At 42.6% G+C, this 17171-nt stretch overlaps 1 protein-coding gene across 1 annotated transcript in view; it reads left to right on the top strand.

Moving 5' to 3' along the window:
- Window positions 1-17171, top strand: part of LOC140717136 (neuron navigator 1-like) — a 679346-nt gene that overhangs the window by 17272 nt on the left and 644903 nt on the right. The gene's annotated exons all lie outside the window — the stretch shown is intronic.

Here is a 17171-nt window from a genome sequence, read left to right as displayed (position 1 = left end):
CTGCCTCTGCCGTCTCCTCGCCTAGGTGGCTGCAGGAGGGTACACCATGACGTGTGCCTGGTCTGTGCAACAAACCGGTGCCACACAGCTCCTCTGCTGAAGGAATTAACGAACCAATGAACCGGACTCACTGCATTCCACGCCAACAATATCCAACAAGGTCCAGTGACCACAAGAAGGACATTTAAGACAAACATCTGCACCATTTATTGGATCCAGAGAACTGTGACCAGGCATGCTATCACCTTACTGGAAGACACTATGATGACGCCTTCTACACCAGTGCTTTCAAGGTGTCCTCCTTTTTCCCTAACCATGGTCTCCACTTAAGCATAGTTGCCCATAATCTTAATTCTATCCATTCATTCTCAAAAGTATTTCCAGCATTACTCTACGTTCACTAAATTGTAATTTTATGTAAAGTACATGACTTATGGCCACTGATGGCGTAGTGGCATCAGCGTTGGACTCCGGGGCGAATGGTCCTAAGTTCGAATCCAGCCGGCTCCCTTGCACGCTTTCCATCCGTGCTGAGTTGAGTGTCGAGCTAGCAACTTGACCTTGTAAAAAAAAACTGGAGAATGTTACAGATCTGCCACATGATGATGAGCAATCACCAAAAAGATCGGACCAAAATGCTTGTCATGACGGCGACCCGATGACCCCGCCAGGAGTTAAGGATATTGTTCTTCTTCTTCTACGTGATTTATAACATCAAACCTCAATGGAAATATTTGGTTCAGGTCATCAGCACCTCCCTCATACTGAGTATTCTTTTCTCACACAGCTGCAACCATCTGCTGCATTCAGGAAGCACAAACGCTACCAGGCAAGTGTAAGGAGCATTTATACACTCAGTGTCCACTTTTACCTATAAAGTGACCACTGAGTGTATATTCGTGGTCTTCTGCTGTTGTAGCCCATCCACTACAAGGTTCGATGTGTTTTGCATCTGGAGATGCTCTTCTGTATGCCGCTGTTGTAAAGTGTGATTGTTTGAGTTGCTGTTGCCTCCTGACACCTTCAACCATTCTGGCTATTCTCATCTGACCTCTGTCATTAGAAGGCGTTTTTTCCCACAGAACTGCTGCTCACTGGAAGGGTTTTTTTTTTGTTTGTTTTTTGAACCATTCTCTGTAAACTCTAGAGACTGTTGTGCATGGAAATCCCAAGAGATCAGGAGATTCTGAAACTCAAACCACCCTGTCTGGCAGAAACAATGAGTCCATGATCACAGTCACTTCGATCACATATCTGATACTCGGTCTGAACAACAACTGAACCTGTGTCTGTGTGCTTTTATGTGTTGAGTTGCTACCACTTGATTGGCTGGTTAGATATTTGTGTTAATATACAAGTGTACAGGTGTACCTAATGAACTGGCCACCGAGTGTATGGCTTAAAACAAAAACACAAGCATGCTGGTAAAACTCAGCTAGCCAGGCAGCACCTGTGGAAAAAGACACAATCAATATTTTAAGTCTGCAACTGTTCATCAGAACTGGGAAAGAGAGAAGCATCCCTTTTTGCATTGCTCTCTCTCTCTCTTCGACAATTCTGATAAAGGGTTGCACAATCAAAACCCTGTCTCTTTCTTTTCCCACAGAAGCTCAGTGACCTGCTTAAGACTTTTTTCCCAAAATTTTCTGCTTTTGCTTCAGTTTTCCACCATTTGCAGATTTTTGATTTGCAGATTAAACTGTTTCCCAGAAAATCTGCCAATCAGCCTTTGCAAATAACAACTATGAGTAAAAAGTAATTATTATTTACCACTGTTTTGTCAAACTCCTTTCATACTGAGTGAACCAATTACTTTGCAACATTCGGTAGGTTTAGTAAGGCGCACAATCAGAAGCTACCTAATCTTTCATTGCTGCAGTGGAAGCCCAGACTTCAGTCATGTCAATTTAGCTTGCTGTCTTTAAAAGTGAATCTTTCTCTAGCCGTGTAGTAGCCATTGACTTGCTCTGTACAGAAGCACTGGGACAATCATAGGAACCCCCACAGAAGACCAACAGAAGACAGAAATGAAAGGGTGATCATTTAAAATTCCATGCATTGAGGCATGATTTGGTTCATGAATTATTCAGAAAGTGTTAATTTGTGGTGTTTTTAGTTTTGTTTAGTGGTCCTGAAGATGACCGATAACAAAGGAAAAGTGAAAATGTGAAACTATTCCTTAGTGTGTTTAAGTTATGGTTTCTTATGTTGAACTGAATAATTCTACGTATATCATCCAGGCAGAAAGTGGTTGTTTAGATTGTTACTGCAATTCCTCATCTTCCTTTTGTTTCTCCTTTTCTTTCCTCATGTCCTTCCTTTCTTGCCCTGCTCTGTCTGACTTCTGCTTACTCTGTGTAACCTCCCTTCTCCTCACTCTGATACACCCTCCAGCTCTTTCTCCCATTATCCTCTTCTGACAGCTCAGCTTACTCCAGTTCGAGCCTATACCAGGTCTTCGCCTTCCCCCCTCAGATCTCCCTGCATCTGACATTGAATGGCCTGGCCTGAGTCCACATCTCAACAGGTTCTCAGTGAGTGCTTCTTCGATGGCCTCTTCCTCCGTGCCTACGTATTCCTTTTGCAAGGAAACCACCAACCCCTCACCTACAACCCCACCCCAGTGACAATTCTCATGTCTTCAATACTCTTCTTCCTCTTGGATAGCCCTCTGGCCTTTTCCCATTTCTTCACCTATTCATTTCCAGTTGCCAATACAATATCAAATGCCTTGACTTCACCACCTCCCTCATCATTGCCAACACACCACCTCAGAATGGGCAGCTCAACACCCACTTTGCACCAGTGCCAACCAAATCATCAAATCTCTCAGACAAGTGTGGTGCCATTGTGGCCTGGCACACTGACCTCTAACTTGCAGAGGCCAGACAGCAGCTCTCAGACACTTCCTCGTATCTCCTCTTGGCAATGATACCATCAACAAATACTGGGCCATTGTTTCATGGAACATTACAGGTCTCAACACATCAGGAAATAGCCCCTCTGCAGCCTCCAATCTAATCGTGCCCCCACCTCACACTGTTCGCTTCTATCTCTTACCCAAGATGCACAACCAGGACTCATTTGGTAGATCTACTAATTTTTGCCGGCTGTTGTCCCACCAAACTTAGCTCTTCACACTTCAACTCTATCCTATTTCCCTTTGTTTAGTCCCTTTCCACTGACATCCAGGACACTTCTCATGTCTGCCTTCAGTATGAAAGCTTTGGCTCCATACACCTGATTTTCACCTTGGAAATCCAGTCTTTATATTCTTCCATCCCCTATTAGAGAGGTTGTAGGGCTTCTGCTTCTTGCTGAAGCAAAGACCCAGTCAGTTCCACTCCACTAGAATCCTCATCTGCCCAGCAGAATGTCCTCATGCTCAACATTTGATTCCACCCACTTTCTATAAGTCAGTGGTGTAGCCATGGGCATCCACAGCTATGCCTGGCTCAATGAAGGTCATTGTTTCAAAACCTCTTTGGCTCCCCTATCTACCTCTTTCTTTGCTACATCAATAGTTGCTGCTTTCTGCACATATCCAGAAGTCATCAAAGTCATCACCTTTGCTACTAACTTCTAATTTGACCGCAAATTTACCTAGACCATTGTCACTTCTCTTCCTTTCCTGGATCTCTGTCTCCATGTCAGGTGTCAAAGTAGCCACTGATATTTACTTTTAAACTACCAACCAAAGCTACCTCAATAACACCTTCTCCCTGTAAGGTTGGCACCTGTTTTTCTCAGTTTTCCCAGTTCCACTGTACCTGCTCAAAATGGGGTTTTCCGTTGTAGAAGACTAGAGAAATTGTACACTGTCCACAATGGTCATCTTGAGCTTCAGGTGGCATAGCATTTCAACTCCTCTTCCCATTCTCGCTCTGAACTGTCTGTTGAGGCCAAACACAAAAGTGAAGAACAGCACTTCATATTCCATCTGAGGAGTATACAACCCAGTGGTATGAGCAACGAATTTCCCACTTTCAGCTACCACATTCCTTTTAGACTCCCACTGGCCCAGCTAAATTTCCTCTCCCTTTGTTCACTTTTCCACTTCTCGAACTCCCATCACCCTCCTCCCCTTGGTTCACCACCCTTCTCCCCCTGGTTCCACACAGCCGTTGATTTCCTCTTGCCTACCTTCCCTTTCCCCATTGCTTCCCAAATGGCTTCAGCTGCAACCTCACTTGGTTGCATCTGTCACGTACCAGCCCCTGTCTCAACCTTCCCTCTCGTACTGATCCAGGCACACTCTCAGTCCTGATACAGGAACTCAAACTGAAGTCTTTTCCTCGGAGACGCTGCTTGATCCTTCGAGTTCCTCCAGCAATTTGTTTTCTGCCCAGATTTTAACATCTGAAGTCACTTGTGTCTCTGCTTATACTTCCAGATTTTCTTAGTTCCAAGGGAAGGCCTGGCAGTTTAGACTGTAGACTGGCAGCAGCTTGTTTGCACACAACCTTTCAAGTCAGGGAAACGTTCTTGCCACATCACACCCCCACTGACTTCTTCAGCGTATAACATCAGCAGAAAGTACCAAACAATGGCATAATTATACAACAATCAGAAATAAAAAAGTCAAACCAGTACCAATGTTCAATTAGTTGCTGATCTCTTCAAGTAGTTTGCTTGGTGGATCTCTTCATGCAGCTGAATTAAGTTTAGTCATGCAAGATCAAAGAAACACAAGAGCACTGGCAAAAACATAAGTTATCAGCACTGGTATAAAATTGCTGTAACACGGATGGCAAATATCATGATCTGCTTAGTATACATATCTTACAGTTCACTGATACGGCATGCCAGCTAGCAGAAGTGCATAAATATACATCACATGTTACTTTTGTCCTCACTTAGACGCGGTCATTGTCAAATCACCATCGCATGAGGATCGACATCATCCATGACAGCCTCTGCAGTGCTGAGCTGTTCTTGGCTAAGCACAACCGTGCAAGTTGCTGAATGGCACAAACGCAAGTCAACATGTGCATTCGTCATCCGAACTCCAAATTGGAAGTAGTTAAGTAACGGTAACGCTGAAGAAAAACACTAAGCCATCAAACTTCACGGACGTTGTCAAAACCTCCCCAAGAAATCTCAACCCAATTTAAATTTTTAATAGATTTGCTCCTTCCTAAAATCGATCGCAAATCTAATAATTCTTTCTTATAACATAATTGATACTCCAACTTCACAATGATAGCAGAAGTCAGAGTGACATCTATAGTACAAAAGCAATGGCCGAACAAAGCACTCATGCCATCTCATTATTTACTTCTCCTTTCCTTCAAAGCACTTTTCTTTATACTCTGCCTTTGACCTGGTGCTTTAATTCAATGGAATAAGGAAGTGTAGAGCTGACTGTGCTCCGATTTGGATATGAAGTGACTCTCACTGTCCCAGAGCATGGACCACACAGGGACATCTCATATTCATTAATGCAAGAGTAACTCTGGCCCTGCCTGTTCTTTTTTGGAATTAGAATTGGAATTGGATTATTATTGTCACGTCTACTGAGATACAGTTGAAAAGTCTGATGTTCATACACATCAAATCATTATACAGTGCATTGAGGTAGAAAAGGGTAAATCAATAAGAACTCAGAATAAAGTGCAACAGCTACAGAGAAGGTGTAGAGCGGTAAAGAAGATAGTGCAAGATTACAACGAGGTAGATTGTGAGGTCAGACAGAGTCAGAGGCCTTTGTTAGCTGAGGATGCAACCTTGTGGAACACCATTTTTCAGAATAACCGTGGACTAGGTGTTGCTGCCTATTATTACTGATTGTGGTCTGTTGGTCAGGAAGTCAAGGATCCAGTGGCAGAGGGAGTCATCCCAGGGTCCAGAATTTGGTGATGAGTTTGCCTGGTATTACAGTACCAAAGGCAGAGCTGTGGTCAATAAACAATAGTCAGACAATAGGCGCCTTTACTTCCAGAGATGCTTCTGATACTAAACATTTAATGAAACTGCACTTGAGGCAAATTGGCCTCTCTCTTCGTATCTGGGTGAGAATGTGACTGAGAAAATACAGAGTCTTATGAGTTACTTGGACGGTAAGCAATTGCATGACTGTTGCAGTATAATGTGAGGTTATTCCCTTTGATGTTAAAAACAGACAGTAGATTATTATCTGAATGCCGCTAGATTAGGAATGGGAAGATGCAGCAAGATTTGGATATCCTTGTATACCAGTCTAGGAAAGTAAACACACAAGTGGAGCAGGTGGTTCTCAAGGCAAGTAGTATGTTGGCTGTCTTAGTAAAGAGAGTGAAAGGTCCTATTGCAAGTTCTTTAGGGCTTGGTGTAATGACACCTTGGATATTATGTGCAGTTTCAGTCTCCTTATCCTTCAGAATAACCTTGTTGTAGAGGGAGTGGAGTGACCGTGTACTGGTCTAATATCTTGGATGTAAAAGTCCGAGTTATGAAAAGATATTGGATCAATTGGGCTTATACTTCTTAGGGTTTAAAATGACGAGAGGACGCTTGATGGAACTGTACAAATGAGATAAGGAAAGGTGAGTGAATGGCCCCTCTTTCATAAGGGGGAAGTCAATTTAAGACTAGAACACCCATGTTCAAGCAGAGGTTCTGATCTTATCAGAATCAGAATCAGATTTATTACCACCAGCATGTGTTGTGGAATTTGTTAACTTAACAACAGCAGTTCAACGTGATACATAATATAGAAGAAAAATAAATAAATAAGTATATCAATTACAGTATATGCATATTGAACAGATTAAAAATCGTGCAAAAACAGAAATAACATATATTAAAAAAGTGAGGTAGTGTTCACAGGTTCAATGTCCATTTCGGAATTGAACAGCAGAGGGGAAGAAGCTGTTCCTGAATCACTGAGTGTGTGCCTTCAGGCTTCTGTACCTACTACCTGATGGTAACAATGAGAAAGGGCATGCCTTGTGTGCTAGGAGTCCTTAATAATGGACGCTGCTTTTCTGAGACACTGCTCCCTGAAGTGTCTCCCTGGGTACTTTGTAAGCGAGTACTCAAGATGGAGCCATCTAAATTTACGACCCTCTGCAGCTTCTTTCAGTCCTCTGCAGTATCCCCCCCTGCATACCAGACAGTGATGCAATCTGTTAGAATGCTTTCCACGGTATATCTGTAGAAGTTTGAGAGTGTTTTTGTTGACATACCAAATCTCTTCAAACTCCTAATGAAGTATAGCCGCTGTCTTACCTTCCTTATAGCAGCATCAATATGTTGGGACCTGGTTAGGTCGTCAGAGATCTTGACACCCAGGAACTTGAAACTGCTCACTCTCTCCACTTCTGATCCCTCTATGAGGATTGGTATGTGTTCCTTCATCTTACCATTCCTGAGGTCCACAATCAGTCCTTTTGTCTTACTATGTTGAGAGCAAGGCTGTTGCTGTGTCACCTCTCAACTATCTGATATATCTCACTCCTGTACACCCTCTCATCTCCATCTGAGATTCTACCAACAATGGGTTGTATCATCAGCAAATCAGCATCCACAGTGAAACATCATGGAAAGGACTAGAAAAAATAAACTGGTGAAGAACAAGGTGGTAGTACTGGCTGTTTCCTCCAGTCTAGAGACGTCTGTGAAATTAAGATGTTAAATTGTAATCTACAGAGAAGGGGGATGTGTAAATAATCTGTCTTTATAAATGATTTCACAGCACTAAGATTTGATTTTAATGCTATTTTTGACTACTTAAAAGCTTATTGAAAAACATGAAGCTTAAGTTTCTCAATCAAAGTTCACAGTCTATATCAGGCCAGTCTATATCAGGCCAGTCTATATCAGGCCAAATCTCATCCAACTAAAGTAAAGGTTAATTAAATTTTGAACTGATATCTGTAGTGCTGTTACTTGGCCACAACAGATATTAACCACATTTACTTTAGATCATCTCACAAGACTGGATGCAGTTTGGATCTTGCATTCAGAAGGGGCATTCATAGTCTGTAGGACCACGGGGAGAGATGTATGCAATTGTATAATTCTCATATTCATTGTTTCTTGCAGAAGATCAATTTGTTTTTCCATTCAATTATATCAGAGCAAGTGAATGAAAGACCTTACCTTTCATGACCTCATGAGAATGTTGCCTTGTGCATGAAACAGGCTCCTCCAGTCTCTCCATAGAGTGACGAGAATGCCTCATGTATTATTTGCTGTTGCTCCAGAAATATCCTGTTGTTAAGGAGCCCCCAAGGTACTCAACCCACCTACCTATTTCCAGCTGAACAGAGCTTGTTGGATCCTGTCACTCCCCCGCTTCTGATTTATCACAGACAATCCTTTCTTGGCTTTTTTTTTCTTGGTCATGAGCTCAGTGCAGCATGAAATCCCAATCATCTGATTTACCACATCTATCAAAGTGAGAGTCCCTGCATTGGTTCGCTTATGTAGTGTGATGTTCCAGTCTTTAAAGAGGGGCCATACTTGTCTTCCAGCTCAACAGGACGGGGAAGTTCTTGTCCAAGCTTTAAGATGTGGGCATTTAACATTTCCTGTATGTGGGGAGATGACCATTATTCATTACTAAAAAGATCAGTGAGCAATAGGGCTGCATTATGTAACTTTGTGCTATGTCCTTGCTACAAGGTATCCCCAGGGTCACTTCAGCGATGTTAGCAGAGCTAACACCTGTGCTTTGACTTTCCCTGGTATATATTGCATCTCATGTTCAGGTGGAAAGAGGAGAGCCCTGAGTGAGGGTAAAGGCATTTGTTGAGTAGGGAGGAAATCTCTATTCACTTAGTGATATAGCACAGAATAAGCCCTTCTGGCCCTTCGAGCCATGCCATCCCAGCATCACCGGACAAACCAGTTTAACCCTAACCTAATCACAAGACTGTTTACCATTCCTGGGTAGTGTCTCTCCCAAAGGAGGCATAAAGTGCTCCCTCCCTCCGCCAGCCTGCAGGTCACCCTTAGCCAAGGCGTAGCACCTACTTAGCCCCCGATCAGTGTCACATGAAGCCATGGGAGCAGGCGGTGGATGGTCGTATGAACAGCTGTTGCAAATCACAAGTCCTGGTTATGCGGCCACAGTCACCAGGCAGACAGTCTCTGAAGAGAATTGATGAAGGCTGGGGTCACTCGTCCTGTAAAGACACTGTCCAGGAGAAGGCAATGGCAAACCACTACTATAGAAAAATTTGCCAAAAATAATCACGGTCTTGAGACTATGATTTCCTCCGTCATACAACACAGCACATAGTGATGATGATAATGATTTATAAAGCCATTTAACCTACCCGATACCTGGACTGTGGGAGGAAATTGGAACACCTGGGGAACATCCATGTATCCCACATGGAGGATGTACAGATTCATTTCAGAACAGCGCTAGAAAAGAGCTCCTAACTCCAGAATGCCCCAAGTTGTAATAGCGTCATGCTAACTGCTGTGCGAGTGTGGCGCTCAGATGAACAAATGTAGTTCTTATATGCCTGCTACTTTTGGTGATCCCTGTACATCTATAAGGAAGAGAAGAAATTTCCAAAGCTCCTGCAGAATTAATATGACGTCAGGTGACTATGCACACTCCAAGGAAGCTGCGTGATTTATGTGGTACTGTAAGACTTCAATAATCTGACACATCCAAGATTTTGGTGGTACACGTTGAGCAAATTTTCCAGATATTGGACGTTATTCCCCATTAATCCCCAACACAATCTTTGAGTCACTTTGTTTTCAGAAGTTATACACAGTATTATACATTTTGCAGAGAACCCAGTAAGTTTAAATGGTGTACAGGAAAAGAGATCCTGGTCAGCTTAAGGAGAGCATGGGAAATGAGGTCCCAGTGAGTGGAAGACAGCATTCGAACCAGGGCCTCAGTGAGCAGAAAGGAGCATTGGAACAAAGGCCTTGGTGGGAGGAAGGGAGCATTAGAACAGAAGCCTCAGTGAGTGGAAGGAAGTGTTGGAACCATAAGACCAAAAGACTCTAAGACATGGGAGCAAATAAGGCAATTTGGCAAATTGAGTCTGCTCTGCCGTTCCATCATGGCTGATATATTATAATTCTCAACCCAAGTCACTTGCCATCTCCCCGTAACCTTTAACACCCTGACTAGTCAAGAAACGATCAACCTCCACTTTAAATATACTCAAAGACCTGGCCTCCACAGATCCACCAGACACTTGCTGAAGAAGTTCCTCCTCATCTCTTCTAAATGGACTCACTCTATCCCGAGGCTGTGCCCTCTGGTCCTGGACTCACCCACTATAGGAAACAATCTCACCACATCCACTTCAATGAGATAGGTTTCAATGAGAGTCTTTCCCTCATTCTTCTAAACTTCAGCAAGAGTCGGCCCAGAGCCGTCAAACGCTCTTCACATGTTAACCCTTTCATTCTCAGAATCATTCTGGTGAATCTCCTCTGCAATGCCAACACATCCTCTCTTAGGTAGGAGCCCAATATTGCTCACAGTACTCCGTGTGGTCTGATCAATGCCTTATAAAGCCTCAGCATTACATCCTTGTTCTTATATTCTATTCCTTTCAAAATGAATGCTAACATTTCATTTGCCTTCCATACCAATGACTCAACCTGCAGCTTAACCTTTAGGGAATCCTGCACAAGGACTCACAAGTTCCTTTTCACCTCTAATTTTTTTAATTTTTCCCCCATTTAGAAAATAATCTAGGCCTTTATTCCTTCTACTAAAGTGCATGACCACACACTTCCCTACTCTATATTCCATCTGCCATTTCTTTTCCCATTCTTGCAATCGTTCTAAGTCCTTCTGCAGACTCCGTGCTTCCTTAGCACTACCTGCCCTTCTACCATTCTTGGTACCATCTGAAAACTTGTGCACTAAGCCAACAATTCCATCATCTAAATCATTGACATATAAAGTGAAAAGAAGTGGCCCCAATACTGACCTCTGCAAAACACCAGCAGTCAACCAGAATAGCCCCCCTTTATTCCTGCCAGCCGGCCAATCTTCCATCCATTATAATATCCTTCATGTAATGCTTATGATCTTATACCTTGTTAAGCAGCCTGATATGTAGCACCTTGTCAAAGGAACTGGGGCTTGGTGAGTGGAAGGGATTGCAGGCAACAGGCCCCTAATGACTTGGATGGAAGCAGGAGAAGTGGGGCTTTGGTGAGACAGAAGGTGCAAAGGAACTACGGCTCCAGTGGGTAAGAAGAGAATAGGGCCACAGAAACCCAACTGATTTACAGGGGAGTCTAGGAACAGGATTCCAGGTGAGCTGGAAGACAACATGGGATCCAGGGCCCTAACAAGTAGAAGAGTGCATGACAAGCATTAACTGCTAATTCAGGTGCTGAAACATCTAGATTTATGAATGGCTGGGAAGTGAGTTATCAACATTTTACTAGGTCAGGAAACTTTAAGTTATATGACATATTGCAAATTTTGTGGGATACTCCAGAGCTGTTTTTGTCAGGCTTGGAATGATTTAACTAATTTCTAAACTATTTATTGAGCAATCACTTTTCCAAATGCATTATGGCATTTAATTTCATATTAGAATAGTAAGCTCCATGCATAGCATTGAAGTTGAGTATCAATGCTGCTGGACTGAAGAAGGTGTGAGGAGGTGCATTGAGCAGGAATTGATGGATGTCTCTCTAAGAAGATTGGGGGAGAAGTGATCAGTTAAAGTGAACATAAAGGCAGTGAGGAATGGGAGTGGTGTCTAGAGAAACATCTGGTCCTCTAGCTGCACTGTTTCCAAGGAGAGAAATGGCCTCAGTCCCATTACCCCTCCTATTTCCTTGTAGCCTATCAACTTAATTTAACCACCTACAGCATGTGTCTGCTGAAGCTCAGTAGGAGTGGTTCCTCACCCTTGCTTCTGACTTCAGTGGCTTCCTCCTGCCACACATGCATAATGTCCACTGCAGCCTTCAATAGCGGGGACTGTGATCTACTGGCTAACCCTTACAGCTGCCAACAAGATGCCCAGCCAGTTGTCAATGAATCTGAGGGCAGCCTTCGTATATCTACTTTCTATTCAGCTCTTTGAAGAATAGATAACATAGCCATTGCAATATAACTTTAAATCCTCTGATGACATTGAGTTGTATGCTTGATCATTGTTGACTTTCAGACTAACTGGTGAGCAAAAATATAAACTTATAGGACTGTAGAATCATATACTTGAACAGTACAGAATCTGACCCTTATGACTCACCTCATCCATACTAAATATAACGCCTGAGTAGGCTAATCCCATTTGCTTGACATGGACCGTGTATCATTTTATGCTATTTCTAACTAGTTATTGGACTTATCCAAATGTCTTTTAAATGTTGTAATTGTATCTGCCTCTACTACCTCCTCTTGGAGGCTTCTTCCAGATAACTACCACTCTTTGTACGCAGAGCTTTCCTCTCAGGTAGCCTTTAATTTTCTCCCCGTCACCTTAAGCCTGTGTCATCTAGTTCTAGACTCCCCTGCTCTGTCTATCCTATAGAGAGGCCTCGGTTGGTCAAGGTTGACCGTGGATGTTGCATTCTAGCTGTCTAGATACACCAGCCAGGGCATTGCAATCCGAAGAACGAGCTGTTGCCCACGTAGCAAGCTCCCCCTCTCCGCGCATCTGATGAACCCAAAGGAACAGCAGAGACCGATACAGTTTCCCTATGAGTGAGTTTAGCCACAGGGCAGCAAAACTTTGAGATGAGAGTTTTCTTTCTCCTGGAAGAGGTGCCAACCATGACTGATGAACCCCATCATAGATGCCCCCCAAAATTTTATGGAACTCTATCAGTTCATGAAACTATATCAGTTTATGAAACTATCTCAGCTTCCTATGATCCAACAAGAATAAACCAGCCTACCTAATTTGTCTCCATAACTTCAGCCCTTCATTCAAGGCAACATTCTTGTGAATCTCTTCTGCACACTCTCCATTACTACCACATCTTCTTTGTAGTGTGGTGACCAGCACCATACATCCATGCAATGTACCTCCATTCCATTATAGACAATAGCCAATGAAGGCAGGCATACCAAGCAGCTTCTATATAAGCCTGTCCACTTGTGTGACCACTTTCACCCCAAACACCTTTCGTACTTTCATGCTCCGAAGCCTCCTGTCACTTAATTCATATGCCCCATTAGAATGTGACTTTTCAGTGGTTAGATTTGAAGGAAGAAATGGTTGCCTAAGGGTATAGCGGGACAAGGATCAGCTGGAAAGTTGGATGGTGACTGATAGAATTTAATCCAAAAAAGTGCATTAACTCATATTTTTCTGGATTAAATTCTATGTGCCTGCATCAAACTTCAAGATCCTTAAGACAACTTTTTTCACTATCAACCACTCTACTAATTTTTGTGACATCTACAAATTTATCCGTCAGACCACCAACAATCTCATTGGGCCTGGCACCAATCACTGCTGTATTGCATTTCCAGTCATAAAGAAGTCCATCCACCACTATCACCAAGCCAATTTAGATCGAGTTTTTCAACACATCCTCGATCCCAAGTGCCTTTTGTTAATGGAGAAGCTGAACTAAATTTGTTCCAACAAAGGTGCTGCCAAAAACAAAATTGGCAATCGTAACTAAAGCTATGAGCCCTTTCCTCCTTGCCCACCTTCCTCTTCATGGCACTGTGCCTCATCTAATAGAGCTGCTGCCTCACAGTTGCTGTGATCCTGGTTCAATTCTGACCTCTGATGCTGTTCATCAGACTTAGCAAATTGATGGACCTGCTTCGGACTGTATGATTCTCTGGACCAGAGTCTTAAAATTACTATTAAAATTATTCTTATAAATACCTATTACAAGCTCAGCAGATGTTGAGGATGACCTGTTAGGATGTCTTTCTTTGTACTTGGATGGTATTTGTTATTGCTAAGAGCTGGCATCAATTGCCTGTCCCAAGCAGTATATAGAAGAATAATGCATTCCACAGGTTGTTTTGTAAGAAGTTCTTGGACTTTGACCCACTAAAAACAAAGGGAATTTCCACTCAGAAAGCAGATCATGGAACATTTTAATTCATTTTAAAAGTAAATGTTATGATCCATCCAGAGAAGTGATTATTTTGTAAATGGTGCAGAACTTAAGCAAATTTTTCCATGCCTGACAGGAAATCACGGTAACGACCATAAGAATTCATGAAGTGTTATGATAGCTCACATCTTCATATCCACTGGCACATAGTCTACTGAACTTCAGCAGTGCATATGCAAGTTTTTTGGAAGATGCAAATACACTGCTTTCTGAATCATCACCACTCATTCTATGAATTATATAGAACTCTTTGATGTTTTTTCTTCTTTCTCGATAATCTAACAGATACCATCAGAAGTAATAATGCTCCAATATCTCAAAACACTTGATGGTCACACAGAAACTGAATCTTTAAATCTGATAGAAAGACTAAAATGATCAATGGAATTTGCAGAGGTGCTCCGCTTCATTCTCTGTGACCATTCCTAATCTGAAATGCACAATCATACAACAAAGGTCAAGAGCACTGGTTTTGAATCAGTTACTAAAAAACTCACTGGTGCTTGGAGAATCTCTGGAATGCACTTGGGCACCATATATAATCTCTGATTTACTTTCCTTTACATATCCTTTCAGGGCATTAATAAAACAAAACTGGCAAAATTAATGGCACTGAGGACCAATAAATCTGATATTCCTGTATTCTAAGGGTTCGAAGGAGGTGATTCTAAAGATAATGGCACACTGTTGTTAACTCTCAAAGTTCCATCTGTTCTGAAATATGGAAGGCAGCAAATACAACATAACTTGTTATGGAAATGGGAGATAAAATGGGTAGGAACAGGCAACATTCTATCAGGGGCAAGGAAAATGCAGAATATTATTTTAAAAATGGCAATGTAATTTACATTACATTGGACCACAAACTTGTCGTTGGGTTTGGAGGCTTGCGTGCCTCAATAACTCGGAGAGCTATGTTGGCTGGAGTCACGGCTTTATGCTTTGGATCACCCATTCCAAACAGCTCAAAGGGTAGAGCCCAGACTGAAAGTGGCCCACTGGCCCTCCAAGCTGGGGGTTCAGCTCAGGGCTAATAACTCTGGTAAAACAAAATAAAGAACCCTTCTACAAAGAGTGCAACAGTATTCCTGAGTCTCCATTTGCATGAATGACAATAGTGAAAACCAAGAGGAAGCTATTGACATGATAAAGGAAGCCCTGCACACCGCCAGAGATGGAGGACCTTCTTTGCTGCCCTAAACATCAGTGGCATAATGGGCAGTAAGTAATAAAATTAAGTTGGGCCAAAATGGATTCATGAAGAGGAAATCCTGTTTTCTGATACTGTAACTTGAAAATAAATAAGGGGGAAATCAATGGATGTCTTGTATTTGGACTTTGAGAAAAGCTTTGGAAGATTGCCACTTAAGAGGATAATACACACAACGTGCTGGAGGAACTCAGCTGGTCAGGCAGCATCTATGGAATGGAATAAAGAGTCTATGCTTCAGGCTAAGACCCTTCATCAGGACTGGAAAGGAAGGAGGAATGGGCCAGAATAAGGAGCAGGAGGGTGGGAAACAGTACAAGCTAGATGGTGATAGGTGAAGCCATGTGAGTGGGAAGGTAGGTGAATGGGGCGGGAGGGGTGAAGTGAGAAGCCAGGTGATAGGAGGAAAAGGTAAAGGGCTGAAGAACAAGGAATCTGATAGGAGAGTGGACCGTGAGAGAAATGAAAAGAGGGTGGGCACCAGAAGGAGGTGATAGGCAGGTGAAGAGAAGAGTTAAGAGGGGAGCCAGAATGGGGAATAGAAAATAAGGGGAGGGAGTAGAAATGACCAGAAGTTGGAGAAATCAATGTTCATGCCATTAGGCAGGAGGATACCCAGACAGACTATGAGATATTGCTTCTCCATCCTGAGAATGCCCTCATTGTGGCAGCAATGGTGGCCATGGGCCAACATTTCAGAATGGGAATGGGGAGCGGAATTCTCCTTTGAGGAGGCACCAGACAGACTGGGTCTGTAGTATCTTCAGATGAACCATAATCTCATAAATACATGCAACTTCCTTGCAGGTTGATGGGGTGTAACGCAGAGGTGATGTTTCTACTGGCTGGAGCCTCTAGAACTGACTACATAGGTTGGTAGTGTGGTAAAGAAGGCCTATGTAATGCTTGTCGTTTATTAGTCAAGGAATTTGGGTTCAAGGGTCAGGAAAAAAAAGATTCTGCAAATACCAGTATTTCATTCCTAGTTTTGAAATACTTAATACCAGAAGGTATGCATTTAAGGTGGGTGGGACAAGTTCAAAGGAGAAGTCTGGGGCACTTTTGTTTTTACACAGAGAGTGGTGGGTGCCTGGAATGCCCTGGGGGTTATGGTGGAGGTCAGTACCATAGATGTTCTTTGTGCAGAGGCCCATGAATGTGCAGGAAGTTTAAGGATATGAACATTGTGTAAGCAGAAATGATTAGTTTAGTAGGGTATTTGATTGCTAATTTAATTAGTTTGGCACAACACTGTAGGCCAAGGAGATTTTTCCTGGGCTGTACTGTTGTTCTATGTAGAATCAAGAGGCCCAATCTCAAAATAAGTAATATTATCAAAATTAGTAACCAGGAATGTTGAGTTTCATTTATAATGAATACCAGTTCATACTCCAGCCAAACTCTTTGAAGAAATATTGTTGTATTGTCAGTTATGAACTCAGCTCAGTGGCCTTGCGTTGGCATAAACACAAAAGTAATCACAGGACCTGGTCTGACGCTGGAATATCATTAGCTAACCAATTTGAAAATCCCTCAGGGATGTTCCCTCTCTGGGCTGAGTGATAATGTAATAAGAGTCCAACAAGAGTATCTCCTGAATCTAAAATTGAGATAAATAACTCCTCTGTCCACACTCCCCCAGTTTTCGGATAGAGTCAGGCAGAACTTTTCTCTCCCTCCCCCCCCCCCCCCCCCAACACACAGTAATATAAAAGTCAGACCTCTCCAATACAATCCGTGCTGCCACCCAGTCCAAACTTCGAGGCCGGGCCATGACTATTACAAGTCACATTTTGATCAAAACATTGAACAATCGCAGACCAGCAGTGTTTGAAAGACGGAGCATTTTGATCAAAACATAAAACATAATCGCAATTTTCCTCGGTAAAAGACGGACAATGAAGTAGCTGCTAGATCTTTAAACCGCCACATTCGCAGAGAG

Source organism: Hemitrygon akajei, chromosome 27 (assembly GCF_048418815.1).
Source record: "Hemitrygon akajei chromosome 27, sHemAka1.3, whole genome shotgun sequence".
Taxonomy (NCBI): domain Eukaryota; kingdom Metazoa; phylum Chordata; class Chondrichthyes; order Myliobatiformes; family Dasyatidae; genus Hemitrygon; species Hemitrygon akajei.
This window is presented reverse-complemented; position numbering and strand designations above follow the sequence as displayed.